Source organism: Melospiza georgiana, chromosome 3 (assembly GCF_028018845.1).
Source record: "Melospiza georgiana isolate bMelGeo1 chromosome 3, bMelGeo1.pri, whole genome shotgun sequence".
Taxonomy (NCBI): Eukaryota; Metazoa; Chordata; class Aves; order Passeriformes; family Passerellidae; genus Melospiza; species Melospiza georgiana.
The window spans coordinates 65,320,478-65,346,868 of NC_080432.1; the positions used below are offsets into that span (position 1 = coordinate 65,320,478).

The 26,391-nt window shown below is 42.5% G+C and overlaps 1 protein-coding gene across 9 annotated transcripts in view; it reads right to left on the bottom strand.

Annotated features, from left to right (window-relative positions):
- HIVEP2 (HIVEP zinc finger 2) overlaps positions 1-26,391 on the bottom strand; it is a 135,654-nt gene that overhangs the window by 68,982 nt on the left and 40,281 nt on the right. For 3 of the 9 annotated variants that reach the window (XM_058019444.1, XM_058019449.1, XM_058019448.1), the window contains one exon: positions 5,649-5,710. The exons of 2 other annotated variants lie outside the window; for them this stretch is intronic. The gene's annotated coding sequence lies outside the window, so the exon portion shown is untranslated. Of the gene's footprint in view, positions 1-4,475; positions 4,538-5,648; positions 5,711-14,791; positions 14,941-26,391 lie in introns of those variants that run through there. 4 more of the 9 variants (XM_058019451.1, XM_058019447.1, XM_058019450.1 and 1 more) reach the window with 4 other exon arrangements.

The following is a 26,391-nucleotide window of genomic DNA, read 5'->3' on the forward strand; positions in this document are numbered from 1 at the left end:
CCTGCCTCAGTGCAGCCAGGGCTCAGGGCTGATGGATTATACCCCCCTGCTATCTAAAAGAGGTTTCAATGACTGATGTTCAGGTGTAAAGGTCACTGAGGATGAAATCAAAATCTTAGGAACAACTTGGAATGCAGGCAAGTTTATTTCGGTGTATGTGTGTTACCAGAGTTTGAAAATTTTTAACAACCTAGCAAAAGAGAAGAAGTCCTGACTTTAGGGCTTCTGCTGCATCTAGTTCATCTGCCTGCTCCAGGCAGTTCACCTAATGCAGCAAAGTACAAGCCAGCCATAGTGAGACAGCCCTGTTTCACAAGCTCACTGATAAAATGCACTTCCATTTCTAGGGCTCAGCCCACAGTCTGCCACCTTACAGAGCCTCCTCCTGACCCCAGCCCTGCAGGGTGAGCCAGCATTCCATCCCCTCCACTGTCAGACAAGTGACACAGATTTGCAGCTGGAGGTGAGAGAACAGCTGCAAAGAAAGTGCAAACCTTGTTACGTCCACGCTGTCCCTACATATCCCCTCCCTACATATCCCTGCCCTCTCCTAGCGGCACTCACAGCCTGCCTGCCCTTTTGGGCTCAGCCCCTTCTTCCAGTGCCCCCCAAGCCACTGGGACCAGCACAGGCTCCACTCCCTGCCTGAGATGCTGAGGAGTGACGACCAAGAGTCTGCTCCTGCACAATCCACCCCAAACCATAACTCTAAATGTATCTTCAATTCTACTCATGTATTTATAGGCCCTTGCATGGGGACAAATTATGCTTTCAAAAATATTACAGGAAAATGCTGCAAGTGGTTGTCATTAAAAAAACCCATCATAATTTCATTAAAAATTAACAAAAAGAAAGCATTAGTGTTGTCCTGCCAGCTGGGGGTTGGGGGGTATCTCACATTATTAAATTGAGAAGGCTAGCAATGGAAAGCCTTTTTAGATTGGTGTTTCCATTCCTTCCTCTTTTGCTTGGTTCAAAAGTCCTGCATAATTAATACTGTAGTACTTAATAAATGCTTATGAACCTACTACCTCTCTGCTTTTTCCATTTAATTAGGTGATTGACTTCAGGCATACTATAAATTATAATGACAATTTAATTACTTTTTTAATGTGCGCACTTAAAAGATTTATAAACAGAAATAGGGTAATACAGTGCACTCAAAATTAGAAATACCATGAACTGGAGAACAGCACAAAGTAATGACATCTAAAGTATCTCCTCAGTGGCTGAGCAGCTGCAGTGACTGGGAGGTAGGATATTTAAAGTGTCTGGTACTAGCACAGAAAACTGTATATTTCTGTCCAAATGCCCACGTACACAGCTTCTAACTTTTCCTTCCAGCATTTGCGCATCCCACTTGACTTCATGGCAGAAACATAAAGGAGTTCCAAGGACAAGTCTGGCTGTGTACTGCAGTGACTCTTAGGTCAAGCATTCACAAGAAGTGGAAGACCCTTTCTCTTCTTTTAAACAAATCATAAAACTTCTGCATCACTTCATCATAACACAGTCATTGTTAAAATTTGCAGGGGGCCAAAATCTCTTACAATATTCCAGCTGACACAGGCAAACTGCCAAAGAGCGTGGATTCCATCCTCTCATGAACGGACCCTTCCTAGTCAGGAGGCAGAAATGTCTAAGAATATTTCAGAGAATATTTCACACCACATCCTACAACAATCCAAGTTAACTCTTCTGATATTGTTGTTATGCCATCTAGGGCTCATTCTCCTGTCACTCACAGGAATTAAAAGCTAAGAGGATTGCATATATAACAAATCAAGTAAGAATCACATCCTTCAAACTAGTGCTTAAAAAAAATTGCTAAACTAAAAATTAACTTTTAAAATTTGAATAGTTTAAGATAATAAAAGATCAGTTAACCTACTTAGTTAGCCTACCTAAATGTCCAGACATTCCCAAGCCCTGGTTGGTTGTCACAAAGAAAGCTATATTTTCTACAAGTTACCTATCACCAACAGAGAGAGATGATAGCATTTGTTTTAAATCATGCAGTGTGCTACACTGGTGAAAATTTTTCATGTAAAAAAGTCATTAAAATTTGGTCTAGAGGAGACGCTTTCCCATCTGGGATCTGAATCTGGTTTGGTGTGACTATTCCTGTCTGTTAATTTAGCAGTACAAAGTATAACTCTACATTCTTAGCATACTTACTGGGAATGCTGGCATCTCTGTAACCAGAAATGCTTACAGAGAGGAAAAAAAAAAGACTGGGCAATTCACAGTGTGCTAGAAAAATTATGGGCAATTCCACGTTTTAAGCATCATCTATCAACAGTGTTGAATAGTTAAAAGGGGAATAAATTTGAATGCATTGCCAAGGCAAATGCTGTGATAATTGTATCTGCTTCTCCTTTTCAATACAGAAAAAAAAAATCCCAGACGCTCATCTCATTTGCGCCCAGTAGAAGCTGAGTGGAAAGCGGATCAATCCCACAGCTTCATCGTGGCTGCCTGTCCACCTTGGCCAGCACAGAGCAGGAGAAGTACCAGAAAAGGTACAGGTAAAAGAAAAACCACCAGGAGGCTGAGCAGCGTGGTGAATCACAGGGAGCCGCTTTGTCTGCAGCTTCCGCTCGCTGAGGAACTGTGCAGGGCTGAAACAATGGCTCTCCTACGGAGCCGCATCTCATCTACCTCATCTGCAGCCGGTGATGAATGATGGGTCAAGAGGGCAGCAGACTTTGGGTGCACAACCCTAAATACTTTATCAAAGATGGCAAAAGGCCATGTGCTTCAATAACACAGCAAATACTTCCTTTTGCTGTGTAGCAGACAAATTCCTTCCTCTCTGCTGGCTCAAACTGAAGCTTTTTGGTTCACAGCTCAGAGTGTGTGCGAGTTTTACATTCACAAAACATACACGTAAAAAAGCTTCAGTTTTATTCCTGAGACCATTCAACTGTAAACATTCTCACAGAAATGGAAAGTCAGTCCTATCTGTGCTGAAATCCTATGCTTTCAAAAATACGTAATTCTAGGGATTGTGAGGCTTATAGACAATAAAAGAGGGCACGTTTTACTTATTTTTAAAACAGAAACTGAACAATAAGAATTGAAAAAAATTTAAAACTGTAACTCATTCAAACTTTTCCTACTGGGGTTTCCTGAAAGAAAAACATACTGATTTGATAGAAATGAAAAGTTCAATAAAATATAAAAATTTTGTCCCTGGTGTAAATGAAGAGAAATGAAAATAATAGGCCTTGTGATATAACAAGATACTTCAATACTAAAGTTTGACAGTATTTTGCTAGTTGATGAGTTGGAATACCGTCATGACATAAAAAATATGCAAAATAAAACTGTAGCAACATTTTAAATGTTCTGAAGTAAGATATCTTACTGCTTAAGAGTTGTCAAGGTTTTGTCCCCATTAGAAGAGAGGTAAAGTATTTCAGAACCTTCTGCCATCTAAATTTTCTTTCAACCACTTTTGTCTTCTGCTCCTCCTTAGCTGTTTCTTTGTATTTTTATTCTTCTAGATATCTTTAAAAATTCATCTAACTGTCATCTAATTTGACAACAAAACTCAATGTTCCAACAGGACAGAAAGCTGTGGGCTCTTGTTTGGTTTCTAAAGGAAGCGGCAAAAAGCAATCTTGGAAAAAAAACTCCAAATCAGCTGTGATCATTTCAGCTCCCTTACAAAAAACATCAACAACAGAAGAAGCCCACTTGTGTTCCTGCCCACCCAGCACCAGAAGCCGAGGTAACTTTGGGATCATTGTTTAATGGCAACAACACTTAGTCCTGGACCATAACTTTCCCATTTTGGAGGCTTTGAGGAGTTGGTTGGCACCAAAACACCGATGTGAGCAGTGGCACGTGGGCAGTGAGTTGTGCCATCCCACCACCCATCCTGCAGCGGCACAGGAAACCTGAGCCTTTCACCTCCAGACACGTCAGGGCAGAAGAAATGGGTGCTTTCCCTCCCAAAGATCTTACATCATTTTACACTACTGCAATGGATTTGCATAATTTCAATCAAACGATGTATTAAAAATCTTACCAAAGGTTTTGAATTTGAACACTTCAGAACTGAGCAAAGTAAATGGTGCTCATGCTCAGAAAATGGAAGGTCTTGGAGTGGAGGTATCTCAACTTCCCTGTAGCCCTGCTGAACCGATTACAAGCAGGCCTGACATCTCTACTTCAGTCAAGTGAAAATTTCAGAATAAAAAATGAATTATTTTAATTGAGAGCCATAGTGAAAATTTTCTAAAATAATAATAGCTTTTACACAACCACTGCTGCCCAAAAAGGAAATCAGCACAGAAGTAACTCACCCTCTGAGTATTTTCATTCCTTTTTCAGAGTGTGAAACTAAGATTGGCACCAAACTGCATCACCTTTTTAATGCATTTTCCATCCAAACTGAGAGGCACTTGAGGAACCACAGTGATGTCCCAGAGAAAACACATTCAGTATAGCTTTTCTGCTACACCCACCTTCAGTTCATGGCCCAGCACTCTGCTCCCATTTAGTCATCCAGGTGAGGAGAAGCTGACAGCTGGGGGAGGGAAGAGATTGGGAGCCATATGGAGCTACAGTCAATTTTTGGTATGTATTTGTGAATAGATACAAAAGACATAAATGCTGGCATGCATAAATTCATATTTTATCAATACATATTTTGGTACTTATTGTCAGAGCAATTTATTCCAAAATCAGTTTTTAAAAACGTACAGCAGTTTAAAGAAAATTCCAATCCTGACTTATTTCTTGCCATAAATCCAGGATCCCAATGGCATGAATCTGCATGAAAGGAGGCAGAATCCCACTCAACAGGGTTTACCTCATGATGCCAAAAGGGAAAGTGGTGCAAATAACCAAGAACCCAAGAGAGAGATTCTCCATGTCCCTGCTCCCCAGGAATGGGGATGCTCAAGCAGGGGTGGGCAGCCAGCTTTGGCACAAGGAAGCATTGAGGGTCCACATCTGAGCTGCTCACACAGAGGGCAAGGAGAGCTGATGGTTTTGCATGCAGCATCTTGTGATAACAAAGGTTATCAAAATTACAAGATTCACTAGATTGGCTGCCTGTAATTGCTTGCTGCACCTACAAATGTTCAGTTTCACTTCTCAGACTTATTCAAATGATCCAGCCCCCATGGGCCTGCAAACCTGAGCTGCAAGTCTGAATACGGAAGGGGATTTATTAAAAGACTGCTGGTTCATCTGACCATGACAGAATGCTAAAATATGAAAAAGTAATGAAACACACAGAACATTTCTGAGCCCCTGATTATGTTTGGCCTGGATCCAGTGGACACGTTTGATATCCACTGGCTCCCCTATTACAAAGTGTTATCTCCCCAAACTTTGATCTAAGGCCACCGCAAGAGCAGAGGAGAGAAAGTATCTGTGAGAGTCACTTATTCCATTAGTCAGAAATCAAAAATCAAAAGAGCCACTTGAAACACTAACAGAATGAAAAAATTCATCACTTCCTTCAGAGAAGGGCAAAAGACCTTATTTGCAATTGTTGATTGGAACATGTGCCATAGCAGAAAATTTCTGGACTCTATTACCAGCTCTTAAATAGTTCTGTGGCTGGACTCCAGCAAATGGTTTGAATTTTTTATGCTTTTTCAAAATCATAATAAAAAACACATACCCACCTCACAGAATAGAGGCTTCATCAATGTTCCTAACTCACTCTCAGCTTCTTAAGTAGACAGTCCTGCAAAAGTGCAGAGCACCATTATTTAGATTTGATTTGTTGTTGCTTTTTTAAAATAATCCTGTCTATTACTTTGTTGGGTTTTTTAATAAGTATTTTTCAGGTAGGAACAATTTTGGATGCAAAATCAGCATCTCTGCCTGGAGACTAGCCTCAGGCTCCTGCCTCATGCATATGTGTACATCATATTCCTACATCTTCCACAAAACAGAAAGTGAGTCTGTGAACAGGTCAGTAGGATAAGCCAAGCAATGTACATCTAAATCTGAATGCAGAACAAACAAAAAAAGGGGGTATTTTTAAGAACAAAACTCTTTCCTAAGAACTTCATTTCTTCATGGTCACACAGTCTGGGTGCAATGTGTAAAAAATGGCTTTCTGAGGTACTGTGGTGTCTTCTGAATCACTGCCATTACCCGAGAAAACCCCAGGAAGTGGTTTGGATGAGAAGCTGTACCCGGCTTGCGTAGGTATCAGCTGATGTCAGAATACACACAGCACAAAGCCCTAACAGTATGGACATTGTGAAACCGGGAATAACCTTCTCTTATCTCCTGCAGTTGGGGAAATCATTTCTAACCCAGTGACTGTAGAGCTTAGCAATAAGTCAAACAGTTAATTATTCACTACGCTTCCTAATTAATCTTCATTTCAGGCCAAATCTTTGTATGCCCATAAAAACACGAAGATCTCCAGTGAGGGAAACAACAGCATGAGCTTTTGGACCTCCTTCTGCAAAGCAATTCGTTTTTCCATAAACAGTTACTATTAAGCAAGGACAAAGCAACAAACCAGACAGCCATCTGTGTAAACCAATTTTAAAGGATGGTGACCTCATAACATTTTTCAAACTAACGCTCTCCATTTAACTTCTGCCACCCCGTCCTGCCCCAGCAGATGCTGGGTTCGAGCAGCTCCTCGGGTGAGCACGGTGCTCTCGCTTCAGGGAAAGCTGGTGCTTTAAAGCCACAGTGATTTCAAACCCGTGAAAAGAGCATGTCAATGAAAATACCTCGGCATATATGGAAGCAGGGTAACCTTAGTGGCTGCCCACGCTCCCAGAGGGTGTTGCCACAAAGGTCTGTGCTATGTTTGCCAGCTGAGCTTCCTAGAGCTATGAGGTCAAGCGAGCACAAAGGTTCAGGCCACCAATGGTAACACAATCCCTGCTGAACTGTGTTCTTTCTTACGACCCAGAGAGAAGCCAGAACAAGCACAGATGGCAACCACGTTAGAAAAGAAGGCAAACTTGATAGTCTTAGATCCACACTTATGAATCCACATACAGCACGGCTATGCTGTGTGTGCCCAGGATGGCCACAGCATCCCCGGCTCATTCTGCCCATTTAGATTTGAATCCAATGAAGCTTCAGGCAAAATATGCAAAATAAAATCCCAAGTAGAACACCTACAAAGAAGTTCAAGTAATAAACACCCAAGGACATGTCTTGCACAAGGTCACTTGCAGAACTGTCCTTTATTCCATTTACTAAAGTCAGTCACAGCCACACAAGAGCTGAGAGCAGAGTGCATCAGATGATGGTGACATCAGACCATTGGTAGCACAACAGAAGAAAGTGCTCAAACTCATTTACAAGGGCATGTGGACTACAAACATTTCAGTATCAAAGAAGGTAACTGAAAAATGTATATTCTGTATAGTATCTTTATATTTCCAAACATCAGAACAACATAACAGCATATAAACTGTATTTCAAGTGGTGGAAGAAGTGTGTGCTTCATTATATAAAGATGGTGTTTCTAATCTACATAATGCAGACACAGTAGAAATTACCTTCCACAATGCCAAGGCTTGTTACATGGACTCTTTTTTCTTTAACCTGCATTTTCAAAGAGTCATTACTTTACTGCCACAGCGCCTGATGTTTGTGTGCCTGGTATTTGTGTTTGCTTTAAAATAATGGCTGTGAGGTGAAGGTAACTTGCCCTTCTGACCCAGTGCGTAATTGTACAACTGTTTGTGCAGTAATAACCCATGGTACACATAAAGTGACAGTTCTCTAATTGGCATTTGCTGAACACAAGGGCACCCTCTGCAAACACAGTGGCTTTTTTTATTGGCAACCTCTTTAATTATTTCACTCTTCTAACACAGAATCTCCTTTCTGTCATTAGAGAAGAACAAAATGTTCCTCACCACAGCCACAGTAATACTATATATTTCTTTATACGTATCACTGAATACTATTAAAGATTAGCCTTAAAAGACAGAGTAGTATTAACAGCTGTCCTGGGAATTGGTTCCAGAAAACGGAACACTTCTGACCTTTGAGTCTATGTTTCAGTGCCTTTTTGAGATGCTTCAGAACAAAAGTTCAAGTGGCATCTCCTTTCAGTTTGTCTCATCTTGTTGCATGTTAAAAGTGAGGATAGAAATCCAAGAGAAGCCTGGCTGGTGCTGCTTTCCCTTGCCTTCAGTTCTGCCGTGTCAGCTGATGCTGGCACATGCAGCATATTTCTCTGCTTCCTTTGGTTTTGTCTTTCCTTGGTCGCTGCTTCGAGTCCCCACCCAGCCATCTCCACAGCTCTCCTGTCACTGCCATGTTATGTAAAAACTCAGAAATGGCTTAGGAAACATTTAAATCTGTGCTATCTTGGCAAGCAGCTAATCCTTGAAGCAAATGCTACTTACACAACAGAGTGCCTGCATTTCCTACCCTGGCGTGGAGATGTCATGCCTCATCTCCTAAGGCTGGAAGAAATGCACAGCGCTTCATAAAATAGCTCTGACTTTCCATTTCTACTATATAAGCATCTTGTTATCTGTTTTCATTGGGAGGGAAAATGGGAAAGGGAATTCCTGGAAGAGATTACAATTGTCAAACTGGCTTTTGATATCTGTTAAACAGCTGAAGCATTAATTTTTTGGCGGCACTGTTAAAAGCCTATGAGAGCTTCCTGACTGAAGTGGAGGAAATAGTACATTTAGTTCAACTACAAGCTGTACTTTTTAAAAAATCCATATGAAAACAGACTCATTATTCATTTTTCTGTTAATATGTGGTTTTGCCCTGCAGTTTCAGTAATATTTTTTGTAAGACCTGGCAGTCTCAAAAAAGAACTGTAACTTAGAGCTAATGTTTTAATAAACTCTTGTTTATACTATAGTCAAACCAGAACAAACAAAATACAGCTACAAATGACATTTTTATAGGAAGTCAAGAAAAAGATTCATGTGTCTGAATATTTTAGTTACAGTGTGGCAGGCATGACTATTATTTCCTGTAAAGCCAAATTGTATCTTTAAGGAACTGGAAGAAGGCTACCCTGGGAATAGAACATGGATATGACTTGGGCCTCTAAAGAGCAGCTGGATAAAAATACCTTACAATTTAATGCAAAACTCCCATCAAATATTCTGAGAATTTTACAATGGGGCAATGGCAAGATATGGCCATGAGAAATGTTTGGAGTCTTCAAAATACCATCGTGCTGGATTACTGCAAATTTCAGTGGTAATTTACTGTGGTAAAACTGATGAAAAATTTCACAAAGATGGTTTGCAGTGAGACAGGCAAGAAAATGACCATTTTTAAAAGGTGATCTTAGAATCCCAGAAATTAGAGCAAAAAGGAAATTACGCAAGTCTATTAGATCATATTGTATCTAAGTAAGAAAAATCTACGTAGTATATTTTTCAGCATTTTGTCCAGTTCACTTTTTAGTTGATCCAACTAGAGGTCCTCTAGTTTCCATCAAGAGAATAGACTTCCAACATAATTTTTTTCCTAGTAGTTAAAATAATGCTCCTTTTGCTCATTTGCATCATTTTACTACTTCATACCTCTTTGAAACATTCCCTTCCAGGTGATCTTGTCTCTGATACCACTCTGATATCTAATTTAATAGAAATCAAGGTATAAATGCTAAACTAAAAAGAGCATCTGACCTTCTGATATTCAGCCTTGCTCCCTCTGTAACCAGCAGCAAGCTCCTGCTTGCATGAGACTGAGCTCCTGGTCAAGAGTCAAGAGGGTGGAAAATCACTACCCTGCTTCTAAAGACAGGCTGTATTTCATCAGTGCATGCTCTGAGCTTTATGGAGAATGGAGAGCTAACAGCAAAGTAGCCTCAAAAGGCTCCTATTTTCTTTAGTCAATGTGATGCTCCGTGATTTGGTTAGACTGAGAAAATTTGGTTACTATCACTTTTCCCTTCATGTTAGTGAAAGGGGGTTTAATAAGTTTTCTGTTTCTTAGTTGTAATAACCCCTTTTTATTCCCAAATTGCAAACTTCCAGATTAGGATGTCTGGCTGGCCTATGTCTAAAGAAATAGAATTCCTTGAAGGAGAGAAAGGAGTTGCACACTGCAGATTGTTATCCTACCTCCCAAGCAAGGGACAGAAGATGTCATGACCTCATGGACTGACTTTGTATCTCCTCTGTCCCTGAACAAACATGGTCCCAAGCAGCACCCAGAGCAATCCCCAAACATTCGTTCACTTCACAACCCAAAAGGATAAATAAGTGTGCAAGAAGAAAAGAGAGTCCATCCTTGAGGAAGCTGGAATAAGTTTGTGAAAACAAAATGAATAACTGGTAAGGAACTTAATTTTTTAACTTAGTTGTTATTATTTTTAACTAGCAGGGCAGCAACTGGTAATTATACTAGAGAAAGACTGGTTGAGTTTTTGGAAAACTCCTCCATGCTAAAGGCCTGTCAGCAGAGGGCCAAAGTCATGTCATGAAACTAAGACACTTGGCAAACTCCTCAGCAATTTTGAATAAGTACCTTGTACTGCCCTTGTGTTATTAGCTATTGCAGTATCGTGTAAATCCTTCATGACAGTGCCATTTTTGAAGTGCCGCTGTACCATCAGGTGTCCTGACATTATCAAGGCTCCTGGGGATGTCAGTGTGAGGTATCTCTTTCTTGCCTCCTTTACAGCAAGTTTCCAAGCCAGGATGTGCAAAAGGCCAGCATGTGACTCAGAAAAAATGTAACTTGGATTAGAAAGAAGCTTCTTCCCTCACTGTCTCCTTGGAGTCCAGGATCCCTTTATCCAGGATAACCCTGTCCATTAGCCACTCCTGCCTCAGGATGCACGTCTGGCTTTTCATCTGAGAACAGTGGCTGGTAGGGAGTGCTGGTGGCTGCAAGCAGATGGACAGGGACACTGGGCTGAGTCTCTGGAAGCTCACCACTTGTTGAGCTGTTTGAGGTCCTGCAGGAAAAATGCTCACTTTGTGACACTAAAGAGAAATACTTCCAAGAGCAAAAATTGCTAGAAGAACTACTGCTCCGTGTAGATACAGGGAACGAGAACAAGAAAAGAATTTGCCACAGTTTACAGGAGTTGGTGCCAAACTACTGACATAAAGGAGGCACCTTCCTGTCTGCCACAATACACAGCCTTCACCTGCAGTATATTCCTTCTCTCTTCTGCCCACGTGCCAACAAACAGGTGGATTTCATGGATTTAATTTAAATTAACTGTTTGGTGCCAGGGTAACATTTATAAATCTATGAAATTTCTGACAACCTAGTCCTGGATCTCCAACAATCTATTAAAGACACTAGCCACTTGCAGGGAGGACTGAGCTGATGACTAGAGGCCTCAGGACCAAGGTTATCAGGCACAGAACACACAGGAAGAGCTGAAGTGTATCTCACTCCATTCACTCACATTACTGTATACACTAACATCAAAAAGATGGAAGACTCTTCATTCACTAGACCAAGTGGATTTAAAAAATTATATTCACAAAAATGAAGTAACTTTTTCCACTGTTCTGACTTTTCTTTATACTGTATTTTTCTTGTATTTTTTCTTCCTCTTCACTTTTGTTAGTCTATCACCACAAATATGAGCAATGTTTATGAGTAACTCCTTATTTTTCCCTACAGAAAACTAATGCCTAAATGAAGTGATGGCTAGCCTTTATTTCTTCCACGGTACCCAAAGGAGCAAAACCCAAAACAAACCAATGAAACTATATAAGCTATTGCTCACACAAACTGACCAAAACTGCAGTTTCCAAGCATCTGGGAATTGCTTCACTCATTTCAACTGGACTTTAGGGAAACACAAACATCACCTTGAGAGATAAAGTATTTATGACTATAATAGATGATTTTGAATGAAAACAAACAAAATATACCATGTCCGCTGAAAATGTCAAATCACACTTTGCCTCATATTTCAGAGTATTTTTACAACCTATAGCCAGCTCACACTAATAATGTATATTTACTTGTGTTTGAGATTTCACTAATGAATGAGCAGCACTGCCTGCTCTGTACAGTCACTCTTCAAACAAAATAGTGCCGTCAAAACAGTGGGCCATGGCAAGGTGAGCTTTCTAATTTTTTTCTCTTCTTTCTATCCCAGAGCACCTCTTTACACTCAAGAGTATTTAAGCTCTGAGAGTACTTTGTGTAAAAATGATCCAATACTATTAAATACCAACTCATGACCCTCAACAAATACCCAACATACATCAGCTGTACAGAGCAAACAGTCATAGATTTAACAGGTGGGAGAGGTGGAAGAGAAAAGAATAGCATTTAATCGTAAAACAGATTTCAGAATGAAGCCCCAGTATTCCTGTGTCAGATTCAGTCTCCGTTTTTGCCTCCCAGCTATGGTAATTACAGTGCTGTGCCCACTGGGAACTAGCTGCACATTGAAACACCAACACACTTTGCTGGGGGAGGGAGAACTTTGCCGATGGAGATATTACAAGATGCAGCAGTGAATACTCTGACTTTCAGTCAATGTGCAGTATCCCTTGCTCACAACACCCAATTATTTTAACTAAGCAGATGAATATCTGGTTAGCCACTGTGCAGGGAAAGTTTCAAGATTTTAAAGGCGGACACTGAATAAATGAACGTTCTTCTGGAAAAACAAGGCTTTAGTTACTGCGATCATCATTCCTCAATTCAAGCTGTGCCAGCAGAACTTGGTGCCTGCTCTTAGTTGCTGAAGGCAACAGGGTGTAGGCATGCAGACCCAGGCATCCATGGGGCGTGACTTCACTGCAGGCTCAGCACCTAAATTAAGTTTGTCCCCAGCGCGACATCTCTGTCACAGCACACAGGGAGGTACCTACACACCCTGCCACATGCCAGTTTGGAATTCATCCCTCTGCCTTGGCCTCAGTGCCAAGCATCAGGAAACGGCAGGCAACTTGCCAACACTTTTTCTTAGAAAACGGCAACCCTTTCTGGAAATGTTCTGAAGGTTTGGAGAGTCTTTCTGGAAAGGTGGTACTGCTGAGCTTTTGCACAAATACTGTAAATGAAAGCTATCCCAAAATGCTATCGCTATCCTAAAACATGATACCCCTAAAAATGGGGGCAAATGAGGTCAATATTAGCCAAAAGATATTACTGTGGAGCCAGGCATTTTGATTCCTAGAGAGCTGAGGTAAATGGCACATATAGTAGCATCAACCAGTTAGGGAGCTTTACATTTGCAAAGCACACCCTAGGAAAATCCACTGATTTTTAATGCAAATGACTCAAGATTCATCAAAACATTTTGTGCTCAACCTTCTACAGATTTTGCATTATATAACCAGTTTGTCATGAATCCCAAAATGTTACTGAAGCAACTGAAAAAAACAAACCCAAAAATAAAAGAAGAATATACTTGTAAATCACAGTTCAATGAAGACCTTTCCATTCCCTCCTCTCCCCGTCTTGATTTTCCAAGCTTCTTTTTAATTGCTGCTTCTCTTCCTACTGTTTCTGCCAAATGCAATTCTTGACCAGCACTCAACCAGCCAGAGCAGATGAGGAAATTTACTTCAGCCCCAGTGCACGGTTGGACCAGGCACCTGTCCGAAAGGGGCAGAGAGGTGCACACAGCCCGTGTGGCCCAGGGCACACCTGTACGCACTGTGCCAGCAAAGGCACAGACAAGGGTTAACCGCCTCCTGCGGGAAGCCTGGTCCCATTCATTAACTGCGACCTCTGGGCTAGTACATGCGGAGGAGGGAGCACACAGGCGAGTTCAAACAAAGCTGCTGTTTTCCCTCCGAAACTTTTCAAGTCTTAGAATCTTGCACAAAACCCGCTCTGCTGTCACCTGAATGGAAAACAATAGCAGGCGCTCAAACAAGCGAGACCCGCGTGAGAGTTTGCAAGCCCAGCCTGTGCGGAAGGCCACCTGCCAACAGGAAGAAGTGGTGAGAAGGAATTTGGATCCAGCTGCTAGCCTCCCTCAGCCAAACAATGCCACACAATAAACAGCATTAAGGATTTTTTTTTAATCCTCAATCACACTGGGAGCATCTATATCTGTCATTTTTATTCCCTGGTTACCAGGAGAAGGGCTTGAGAGATTTCTGTGCACAAGTTTGCAGACAGCCAATCTCTTGTTTCCTATCACATAGCTTTATCAAAGGGATTGAGACAAGAGGAACAGGAGGGAAAGAAGAAGAAATGACAAAGTGCCTCGCCGTAGGGCTGACTCAAGCTGCTAAATTCATCACAGGTAACACAGAAAATCTTGTAGCTGTCTTGCAGCCCCATTTCGCATGTCAGACAGAAAGGAAGAGTGGACACAGAAAGAGAAGATAACTCAGTATCTGCAGTCCCGATTTCCTTAAAATGAAGTACCGAACACCAGGAAATGAACTACGGCTGTGTGCTCAGTGGGTCACTGTGGCAGGTGCAACTTAACCTTAAGACCACGTAGCCTACTGCATCTCCAGATTTAGCCCAGGCAGCACCTGGGTGAAGCATGCCAATAAATCCACTCGCCGCCGATGGCAATAAAAAGGGTTAAAAACCAACCAGACTGCAGCTGAAAATTCCACAGCGTTTCCCTCCACAGCGCTGCGAAACTGCGCGTCTCCCTTGTTTCAAACGCACGGGAAAGCTGCCCCTAAGATCGGCCAGGCGAACACATGGCAAGGCCGGTGCCACCGGCGGGCGGGGACGGCCGGGGAGCCGGGAGAGCGGGAGCATCACGGGCGGGACGCGGCGATCCTGCTTCCCGGCGTGCGGGGACGCGCCGCTGGCGGCGGCGCCGGGTTCAGCGCCGAGGAACCCCCCTCTCCTTCCTCCCGCCCCAGCCCCCGGTGAACACCCAGGATCTGGGCACTACCTGCGGTTATCAGCAGAGCCATGCCGTGTCTTCAGTCATTCAAGGAATTTAACAGCCTGGAAATTCCCGTTGTCCATTATTTGAGGTCACAGATAAAAGCTAAACAGCAGCCGTGACTCCCATCAATCATAAGTCACTCACTGATAGAGCGTATGGTAGGAGACCTACTGATGTAAGCTAGTCACCAGAGAAAATACCCACTGATGACGCATATCCAGGCACAAAAATAGTTACAGGGCCCCCAAAGGGATTATTCAACAGCCTACATTTAGATATTCCTTCAAGAGACCCGCAGTCAATTTGCTGCTATTAGATGGCTGGGGAACATTGAAGTTTAAGTTTCCTCAGCAGACATAACCACAAATAGCTGGTTTAAATAAGCTACTGCAATTACAAGCTGTTTTGTAAATTTTAACACTGCATTATAGCGATTAAGTCTAAACAGAACTGGCTAAAAAATGCTGTATAGCCTTTGCTCTCAATATTTACCAATCCCTCCTGCATATTAGCCAGCAATGAAAAGAACAATTTAAAATTCATTCACAAATGTTTAAACTAAGCCCCTCGTGCTAGCCTAGAGCAATGTTTCTTTATCATAAAAAACCAAACAATATATGCAAAATGGTACGGGATATTTCAGTGCTGCTTAAATGCTATCTTGATCAACTTTTGCCTTAATTTTTATCCTTCTTTGGTATTTGGCTCTGTACTACACAAAAATACCCAAATAGTTAATTTTCTTGCACAAATCAAAACCATGCAAAGGTAAGTGATTGCAACATGCAAAACCATGTACCGTGCACCCGCTTTGAGCAGGGGCTAGAAAGAGGATCCCCAGAAATCCCTTTGAGCCTAAATTATTCTGCAATTCTGTGCAGCTGGATTTTTTGGCATTAAAAACATAATCCTCTAAATTAACCAATCAACTGATAATCCTACAATACTCCTGCCCCCTTCAACAGTTTCAGGATCCTTCTCATGCCCAGACAGCAACAAAACTTACGAGGCTGCAGCTGAGCCTACTAACACTGCTGAGCATAAAACACTGACTGTGCATTTTTGGCAATATTAAAATATTTATTTTTTTTAATATTTGATTTTAACATCCAACCCCCCCTTTTTGAAAGCAATTTTGGTGCTTAGGAGTCTAAAGTTTACTGACTTTTTATTGCAAATTTAGACTCTAAATATAGGAAAATATTTTATGGCTCTGATGCCTATTTTATTGACATACTTTTGGAAAGCATTACCTAGCCAAACAAACACTCAAGGATTTATAGTGTTTATGCTGTAAAGCAGGAGAAGGAATTGTCTCAGGCTATGAACTTCTACCTCACTTTCTTCATCTGTGATAACATTATTAAAAATAACACCAAAAATTATTTTTAGCACAACTGTTTCGTAAAGCCCTCATGTTTCTCTCATGCATCCATATGCTGCCAGTCCACATGGCCTAATTTAACGGCCCTAAGAAGAAATATTGGTGCCCTCTAGCTGATTTTCCTCTCCAATTTCCTGCAGACACTGAGCAGCAGTCTCTCTTTTCTCCTGACATTCCTGGGTCTTTCACTGGTGCCTCCAAAATGCAGTGCCCCAGAATAAAATAAGGCACTTCCTACAGAAGGAACAAGGAATCAAAACACTTAAATCCCTCAGTGCTCTCAACTGCAGGAGCTCTTTAAATAGCATAAATGCTGTGAAAAACAGAGGACGTATAACTGTGTTCAATACCACCTTACCAAGAACAGGTGAAGCACCTAAATACACTTTGTAGCAAGTCTGCACATTCCATGGGGAAATACAACCTTCAATTTTGCATGGAACACAGGAAGCCCCTCACCCATTCAGAAGTTATTCTGCAATTCCCCTCTGTCAGGAGCCTTCAAAAAGCTCGTAAGTCTTTCACTGTGTTCTGCCACACATTCTGAGGTTAGTTGCTGATGGATCAGACAATTTCACAGCTCAGAGCCCAGGGCCTCCCTTTTGCCATCACACAAGCCGTGGCAAGCAGGGAGAGCTTTCCTCTCCTCTCACTGACGTCAGTCAAAGGGATGCACTCCCTGTTCCACCCTCCCTGTTCCCAACCCCTCTGCCTCCAGCCCCTCTCCTGGAGGCTGCATCGGGTCCCACCGAGGTGCAGGGCCTCATCACCTCATAGCTGCGTGTCCCTGTCCAGCAGGGACCCGGCTGGAGCACAGCTCCAAAGCTGGGAAAGCCACGAGGCAGGGATGCTAACACATACTTTGAACACCATCTCCAGTGTGACAGGTGACGTCAACAAAACAGTGTCCAAATCCCAAAGAGGAGATCTCTCCTGGCTGGAGGAAAACCCCTGCTGAGGAAGAGCTGTCTCAGGAAACGCTGAGCCTGTGGGGGCAGGCAGCTGCCTGGCAGCTGCTGGAACAGCTCTTTGGCACCTCTGAGGGACTGCATCTGCTCTAAGCCACACCAGCGGCTGCCCAAGGGATGCAAGAGAACAGGAGTCTGTGTGGAAAGCAGGGTTAAAGCTCTGTTCTCTTCCTCCTTGTCCAGCTGAAAGAGGCAGAGGTTGGCCGGAGCTGGCTGTCTCTGTGCGTTTAATTAAAGCCATAAACCTCTGTGGAGAACTCTGGATGGCCCTATTAAACATTAATCAAATTAAACATAGAAGGGAGATCAGGATCTGAAGCTCAAAATAAATACTGTGAGACAGACTAACTTTTAGGGTTGCATTCATAATCCTCAGAAAGTCTCTGTAAACCTTGATAGGGAAAAAGGAAGCTGCAGCATATACTGTTCACTTCTGTGTTTGAACAGCAGTTTTAAAGCAGAAACTGCTCAAATGAGTGGGAAGCATCAGGCTAATCCTGCAACTTCCAGCTGTCTTTGGAAACTTAACTTCCCATGTGCCGTCTTCCTTTGGATGACAGAATGGGTTAATCACAGTGGCCAGGCATTTTGGAAGGGTCCTAGGGCTCCATTTCTCCAGCACCTTACTACAACATTCCAGCTAATGTTTCTTTCACATACACCTCTAGGAAAAGGATGCTATGGACTCAGTCAATACTCATTAGGTGGTTTTAATCCAAATCTCTACATCAATTAAAAGATGAAGGGCTTATTTGAACATGGAACAAACCCTTCGTTCACATAAAAGAGGCATTTTATGCCATTTGGAAAGTGAAAATTTTGGCACAGTTAATTTTTCGGCTTGCTTGGGGTTTTTTAATTGGTGTGTTGTTTGGGGGTTTTTTGGGGTTTTTTTGGGTTGTTCTTTTTTTTCAACCAGCTGTGACATGACAGACCTAGAACAAGGCTGGTTTGTGCTATTTCTTTTCTGGAAGGCAACAGACTTTTCAAAAGCTTGATGTCTTGAAACATAAAGGAACACATCAAACCCTTGAAGAGAATAGGTACAGATGTGGTAATGTGACAAATGGGCAGTAAAAGTGGTATCTCTGGGATAGAAGGAGATATGGTGGAAAAATTAAGATCTGGCAGGAGCAGCTTTTGCTTTTTCCAATAGCAAAAATGTGTCACCTTTCAATACAGAGAAAATATAATGAAAACAGGTGAAGGACAGAACAGGAATCATGGTTATAGTGGTAACTAAGTATTCCCATTTAATAAAGTCTTAAAGAGTTTAGAGATGTCCTATTACCACAAAAATTCATGATAGCTGTGTTTGAAGTGGGAAGCTGATGAATTATCCCTTACTGGCATCCAGTTCTGAATATACATTAATGTAGTGCAGGAATATTGTTTATGAAAAGTAAAGAGATTATGATTTTTCCAAAGACAGTAAGAGAACATCTCACATTAGCAATTTTTTATTTGAAATTTCTATGATTTTTGAAACAAGGGGCAGTATTAGAAAATATTGGGTCACTGAGGATGGGATAGTATGGTGCATTTCATCACTGTATCATACAACATTAGATAAACCAGGACACTGATGTCAGAAACATAAATATAGTTCATGCTATTCTGAGTCTGTCTGCCCATCAATGTCTTAGGGCCTTTCTCTCACTGCTGGCATTGGTAAAACAGGTAATATTGGTTATAATTGGAAAAAAAAATTAAAATATTATAGAAGCACAGGTTTCTGAGACTACATATTGATTTTTATTTATTTGGAAGCTCTCCTTGCATTCAAGCACCCCTGAAGAAATCTAAGATGAATCAAAAAACCCCAATATTTTTATCTGTGGAAATAAGTACACTTGAAGTTAAATTTCAAATTAACACTACCTTTGATATAATCTAAGCTAGATACATTGGTAGCATATTTAACAGTAAATTACAGAGATTATAACAAAGCTCTAAAATAAATCAAACCACAAAACTAAAGAAAGCTATTGCCTGAGCACCCGAAACCGGGTTTTCTTGAAATAAGAAACTAGCATTTGATAGCAATAGCCTTGTCTGTGTACAACCCTATTCCAAGATAATAACTAAAGATATTTTAACATCTATTCTTTACCAAAATTCCTTTAAAGTATTTCTAGAATATGGTGATGAAAGACAACACTAGTCTCTGGTTTGTTCACATGGTATGTAAGCCACTTGAGTTGAAGGGACCAAATAATGTCAATCATCAAAACATGACAGATTTATTCTATATATTATTCTACAGTGCCTGCACTGGTGGATAAGGAAAGAGAAACTGATGTCATTGTCTTGCCTTCTTTAAGGTCTCTGATACATTCTCACTCAACATCTCTGTCTCTCTGCATTGGGGAGATAAGGATTTGATGGCTGGACCATTCAATAGGAAGGGAACTGGCTGGATGGCCATACCCAGAGAGTTGCAGTCAACCTTTCAATGTCCAAATGGATCTGCATCAAGCAGTGCTCCTCGTGGAACCTTATTGGGACTAATTCTGTGCAATGTCTTAATTAATGACATAGTGGAATTGAGTACAGCCTTAGCAAGCTGGCAGGGAACACCAAGCTCGGCGGTGCAATTGGTACACTTGGTGGAAGGGATGCCATCTCCAGGGACCTTGACAGGCTTGAGAAGTGTCCCGGTGTGAACCTCATCAAACTCAACACGGCCAAGGATCTGCACATGGGCTGGGGCAACCCCCAGTATCGGAACTGGGAATGAATGGTTTGAGAGCAGCCTGTGGAGGACTTGGAGGCACTGTGTGGTGGGTTGACTTGACAGGACACCAGGAGCCCACCACAGCTGCTCTGTCACTCCCTTCCTCAAATGGACAGAGGAGAAAAACCACAACAAAAGAGATAAGGATGGAGGAGATCACTCACCACTTACCATTACAGACAAAACAGACTCGATGTGGGCAAAGAAGTCTAATTTCTTGCCAAAAAAAAATACCAGAGTAGAATATTGAGAAATAAAACAAACCTTAAAAAAATTTCCCCTCACCCTTCCCTTCTTGCCAAGCTTAAATTCACTCCAGACTTCCTCTACCTCCTCTCTGCCAGTAGTACAGGGAAATGGGGAATGAGGCTGTGTTCACTTCTCCTTCCTCCTCAGGGGGAGGACTCCTCACACTCATTTCCCTGCTCCAATGTGGGGTCGCTCCCATGAGAGGGAGCACAAGCTTCCCATGGGGTCGCAGCCTCTTTCAGGCATCCCCACGCTCCAGTGTGGGGTCCTCCATGGGCTGTAGGTAGGTATCTGATCCACAGTGGAACCTCACGGGATGGAGGGACACAGCTGCCTCACCATGGTCTGCACCCCAAGAATCTGAGCTCAGGCACCTGGAGCACCTCCTGCCCCTCCTTCCTCACAGGCCTTGGTGTCTGCAGGGCTGTTGCTCTCACATGTTCTCACCCTGCTCTTCTCTGGATGTAATTGTTGTTGTGCAGCAGCTTTTTTTTTCCTTCTTATATCTATTATTCCAGAGGTGTCACCTCTGTTGCTGATGGGCCCAGCCTTGGCCAGAGGCACATCCATCTAGGAGCCAGCTGACATTGGCTCCATTAAACCCAGGGGAAGCTTCTGGCAGCTTCTCACAGAAGCCACAGCTGTAGTTCCCTGCTACCAAAACCTTGCTACACAAACCCAATGCATGGTTAGATGAAAAATAAGATAGGACCCAGCAATGTGCACTTGCAGCACAAAAAGGCAACTGCACCCTGAGCTGCATCAAAAGCAGTGCGGCCAGCAGGTCAAAGGACATAATTCTGTCCCTTTACTGGGCTCCTGTGAGACCCCACCTGGATAGCATTTGCAGCTCTGGTGACAACGGCAAGTCAAACACAGACCTGTAGGAGTGGATCCAGAAAGGGCCCCAAAGATGATTAGAGAGCTGGAGCACCTCTCCTGTGAAGCCAGGCTTTGAGACTTGGGGTTATTCAGCCTGATGAACAAGCTCTGGAAAGACCTTACAGCAGCCTTCCAGTACCTACAGGGGACCTAAAAGAGAGGACTTCTTACCAGGGCCTGAGATGATAGGACAAGGGACAACACTTTTGAACTGAAAGAGGGTAGGTTTAGATTAGATATAAAGAAGAAATCTTTGTTGTGAGGATGGTGAAGCACAGGAATAGGTTTCCCAGAGGAGATGTGGATGCCCCATCCCTGGAAGGGTTCAAGCCCATGGCAGGGGGGTTGGGACTAGGCAATCTTTAAAGGTCCCTTTCAACCCAAACCATTCTGTGACTCTGTAATTCCAGTGCACAGAATTAGGAGTAGCTCAGAGATACTGGAAAGCAAAAATAAAGACAGTGACTGCAAAGAGACTATTCTGAAATTACATTTATTTCAGTTTGATGTTTAATTGTTAATCAGTAAAACAATCTTCATCCACAGGTACTGCCAATAAAAAATTAATTCAGAATGTATATCCATTTCTAACCCCATCTGGAAAGGGAAACACAGAGAGAGTGACTAGGGATATCACCAAAACTGGGGAGTGGGAAAGGGCAGCATACAGACACTCCACTGTCTTCACTTTCTCCATCCCTGAGCACTGTGATAACCTAAGATCGTGTTTAAGTGTTAACGACCTCGCATGCACAGGATCTGACCTGCCCTTGAGGATGAAGTTTCATGCTTCAGTGAGGTCAGTGCAGTGGTAAGCTGCCATCCAAGAGGGGAGGATGCCACTTGGCTTCTTCCTCTCAATGCCAGCTGTGTGTTCCTGCCAGCTCTAGAGCTTGCCTGTGCCCATGGGGAGCCAATCCAAGGCTCACCCATCAGAAATCCCTGGCTATCCAACATCTCACTGCCTGCCCAGCTGCCCAAACCAGCCCAGTGTGGGCTGCAGAGGGCAGGTAGCAGGAGCAGCCCCTCTGGCACATGAAACCACAGCCAGGACAGTGGGAAACCTTTCCTCAATCTCCAGCCACCTGCCCACTCACTTCCAGCTTTGGCAGCACTGGAGAATCCAAGCCAAGAGAAAGGAAAAGCTGACCTCTCAAAGTTAAGAGGCACTTCAGACACTGATGCAGACAATCCAGCAGGGACCACCAGAGAGCCAGCAGGGCCCTGAAGGAACTGCAGGGGGAAGAAAGGGGAATGTCCAAACCACTCTATGCAAAGGAGAGACCCAGCCTGGCTGCAGCCCCCTGGCTGGTCCCTGCCACCAGTGCCTGCCAAAAGGGGAGCTCACCCCAGAGGTGCACTGAGCTCTGCATTGATTTGCTTACTGGGCCCGTTGAAACCCAAGTATGCCTGCTGTTTCAGAAATGCCCATTTGTGATATTTTTCAAAACCTTTGTCCATTTTTTTCCCTTTGTGGCAAACTGTACAGATTAAATCCGTGAGTAGTTTCCTCTAAAAGAGATGGTTTCTTTTCTTCTTGCGAGGTTTTTTCATATTGCTCATCAAGGAAAGAACGCAAGGATCAAACTCATAAAGCATTCTTAAAAATCTGATTTATTTAAAAAAGTACAATTACCAAATTACATTGCTTCATCTTTTATATTTCTTAAACAACATAGAAAAAAATTATGACATCTCATGGAGACTCTTCAGGGATTTCTCCTCAAAAGACAGTTTTGCTTGTTAGTTATACTCTTCCTGGACTCCCTCAAGCCACCAGCTCTTATCTCTCATCTCTGGAATATGTTAAACTATGAAAAAAACATTATCTTGCCAACTTGGCATAAGAAGAGGGGAGGCATCTCTCCTTGCTCTTATGGGAATGCCTACTGAAATGAAAGTTTTTGGGTTACTCCAGCTTATGCACTGATTAATATAACTCTTCTCTCACTGACATCTCCTTTTCCTGTGAAAAGTTCAAAAGTTCAGCTAAGCAACACTCTGATGTCTTAGCTTGCTACACAAGCCTCTGGGTTATTTAATAAAGAAATTAGATTTCTACAACACATAGAAGTCACTCACCACAGTCAGACTAGGAACTGTTGCTAATTAACAAAAATGCCAACATGCAATTATTTATTATATTAATTAATGAAAGCATATATAAGCAGCCTATCTGTAAGAAGTTAGATGCAATCTGTAACAGACTTCCTGCTGCTGTGCTGCCAGTTTCTCAGTGCAACTGTGGCCATTCCCAATTAAATAAATAATTTACCCTGGAAGATTTCATTGAGTGCCAGACACAAGCACCAGGGCTGGGTGAAAATAAATCACTGTCGGCAGCATGCCAGTACTCGTTCCTAGAATCTATGGAAAACGGCTACTTCCCTACAGCAAACATTTTGCATAACCATTCTGCACAGCTTAATTGATCTCTGCAATAGCATGAGAGTAAAACCTCCTCCATTTCCATGTATTTTAAGACAGTTTTTCATTTTCTTTTTATTTTATTCTCTTCACATTTACTGGCTTTTTGCATCAGTTGTGCAGCTTCTGGTACAGAATCATATTTTTTAAATTTTTTTATTTAGGGTGAAAGTCTTCCTCAATACCAACTTTTAGTATGATGCTGACCCAAATCCATCCCTTTAAGTCAACATGCTAATGCTCTGAGTCTATCACCATCCCCTGCTTTGATTTCTACCATGCTCCTATCAAACTGAAGTTACTGCCTTCTCTACCAATGTCCTCTAATCATAAACTCATAAACCCTGCTTTTAATGTTTAACATTTACTGTGCTACACTGCTATTTAGGCATTTTCATAACCATAGAAAAAGTTAGGAAAATTCTCACTTTGTGCTGTGATGTCAATCTATTTTAAAACCTATTTCAAGATACCACAACAAATATTATGGTGTGACTTCAATACCTGACAGCAGTGTAAACATCAGCAAGTTTTCCTGGGTAATCGCAGGCATCTCAATTATCCAGATACTGTCTCAGCAAAAGGGCAGCCTGACTTACCGCATGGTCAATGACTTTCTATGCATTAGTAATTTTAGAAAACCTAGACAGGAAAAAGAGTCCTTGGTTGCTCCTTCACAGAAAATTTCTCCATACATTTTTGTGGTGAATTTATTGTTCCTGTTCAGAAGAGTTCAGGCATTCTGGGGGGAAGGGTCTGTGCTCACCACTGCCTGCCCCACGCACCAGATCCAAAAGGTGAGCTCCTGGTCTCTCTGCCCGGTCAGGTTTCAGTTGCTATTCCCCAGTCTTTCAGAGAATTTGGGTTTTTTCTTGCAAATTTTGGCAGCCAGCATGTGACACTTCTAATATAAAAAAACCCACTGGCATTTCAAGGAAAAGCCAACCACCTTGATGGGGCTGCTCCCCTGAGGAAACAATGAAGGGAACACATTCCTCTCTGCATACACTTTACCCCAAGGCACATACCTTCCCAAGTGCCTGCAGTGTTTCACAGCTCCCAAAACTCTGCTCGACCACCTACCCACTTTTTGGCCAGCTGGCTGACCCAGAAAAGCAGCAGAGAAGCAGCAGCCAATGCAGGGAGGAAGCAGCAAGCACAGCCTGCAGAGCAGCACCGCGTGGGAAGGAGCTGCTGGCTGGGCACAAAGAGGGTCAGCTACGGCTTGCCCTGGAATGAACAATCCAACGGGAGCCGGACACAGAGGTCATGAGAAGAAAGGACAGGGAAGAAAGAGCACACCAAGGGAAAGAGCTTTCTTCTTCTACCGCAGTTAACTCCCCTAAATTTCCTCCCTCCTCCTGGTTCCCCAGTTTCCAAAAATAACCTATACAAAAGCAAAAACTGCAGAGGCAGGGAGCCTTGAAAGAGCTGCAGTTGGAAAACACAAAAAGGTGGCAAGGGAATTTATTTAAAAGAAAAAATCCCAAGAAAAAAGAGACACGCTCTTTTTGGAAAAGAACAGTGATGTCTTTTAGCGTGAAGCCATTTCAGCAAGGATGTAGGTCAGTAGCTGAAACCAGCCCCTGTGGGGTCTCAGGTCCTGGGGCTGATGTGGGCAGCCAGAGGGGCCCAGGGGTTGTTTGGCCTCTCCCCAGGAAGATGGAGAAGTCTTGGGCTGGTCTTGGTCCCTCCTTCCCTCATATGATGCTGCTCAACAAATTGTTCCTCTTTAGGCAGCCACACATTTCATGTTTCTAGTATCCGAAGATGCTTGACATTTGCCCTTAAAAGTAAAGGCACCTTAATGTGGAAAACATCTTTTAATGACTAAGAGAGCCAAGAGCAAATATTTGCACCCAAAGAATTCAGTTCCTCCCACATCAAAGCAACCTCCTAGAAAACTGATTATAAACAAATTAAAAAACAACTAGCGTGCCTATAAAAATAATTGTTTTGCTGCTGGCAAAGAATTACAGACTCAGAGGGCCTGAAACAAACACTGGGGGTTAAATTTGATTCCTAATTTGCTAGACTGGACAACAAGGTGAGAGAAGGGGAAAAAAACTCCTCCTGTTGAGCGGAAATGGTTATCCTGTTCACATGGCATCTGTGGGATGGATGGTGTTCCTCAAACAATTTAGAAATTAATTCAGGTACAGGTTGAGAGATTTGGGGTTACACAAACATCAGCCATCATAATTTCCACATCACACCGGCTTTGATTTCAGGTGTATTACAGCACTCCAAAGCCACATGCAATTCTTTTGTCTCTGCTTTTCAGCCCTGATCAAAATAAGCAAGTGTCAGCACATCTCTGCATCACTACAGTGAGATACAGGAACATCCCCACTCACGCCACCAGAAGCAGCAAGACAGCACTCACTGTCAAAAGGTCTGTTTTCACCAACATCTCCTTCTTGTGCCTTTCACCACTTGATTTCTCTATAATAGGAAAAATTATTAGGGTCTCCAGGTCTCCCCATGCTTTTAACAATAAATACTACCACATACTGCAGAGTATCTCAGAAATGAGTGCCCAGAGAACCATTCCACTTCCTGTACAACAAACCCACTATTTTGAATGAACATTTCCCCACCTCTGCAGACATCTGTTATCTTCTTGCATTTCAGTAGGGACATTCCAAAAAGTCTGGAGAAAATTGGTAGCTGGCTCTGAGGAGGAGTTCCAGACTGATGCCCCAAGCTCAGTCCTCGGGTGCTGCATGGCCACTGTGGTGCTCAGCCAGGGTTTGGGCCTCAGCCTGGCACACACTGCTACCACTGCCCACAAAACAACCTGTTTCAGAGAGAGGATGTTTCTCACCTTGGTGGTTCTCAAGAAAAGTGTAAAAATACAAAGCAAATATCACCTAAGTCCTTAGAAAAGAAGAAGCCTAAATGGCAGAAATGGTTTGGAGCTTTGGATAGGGTTTAAACCTCCTAATTTCTGATC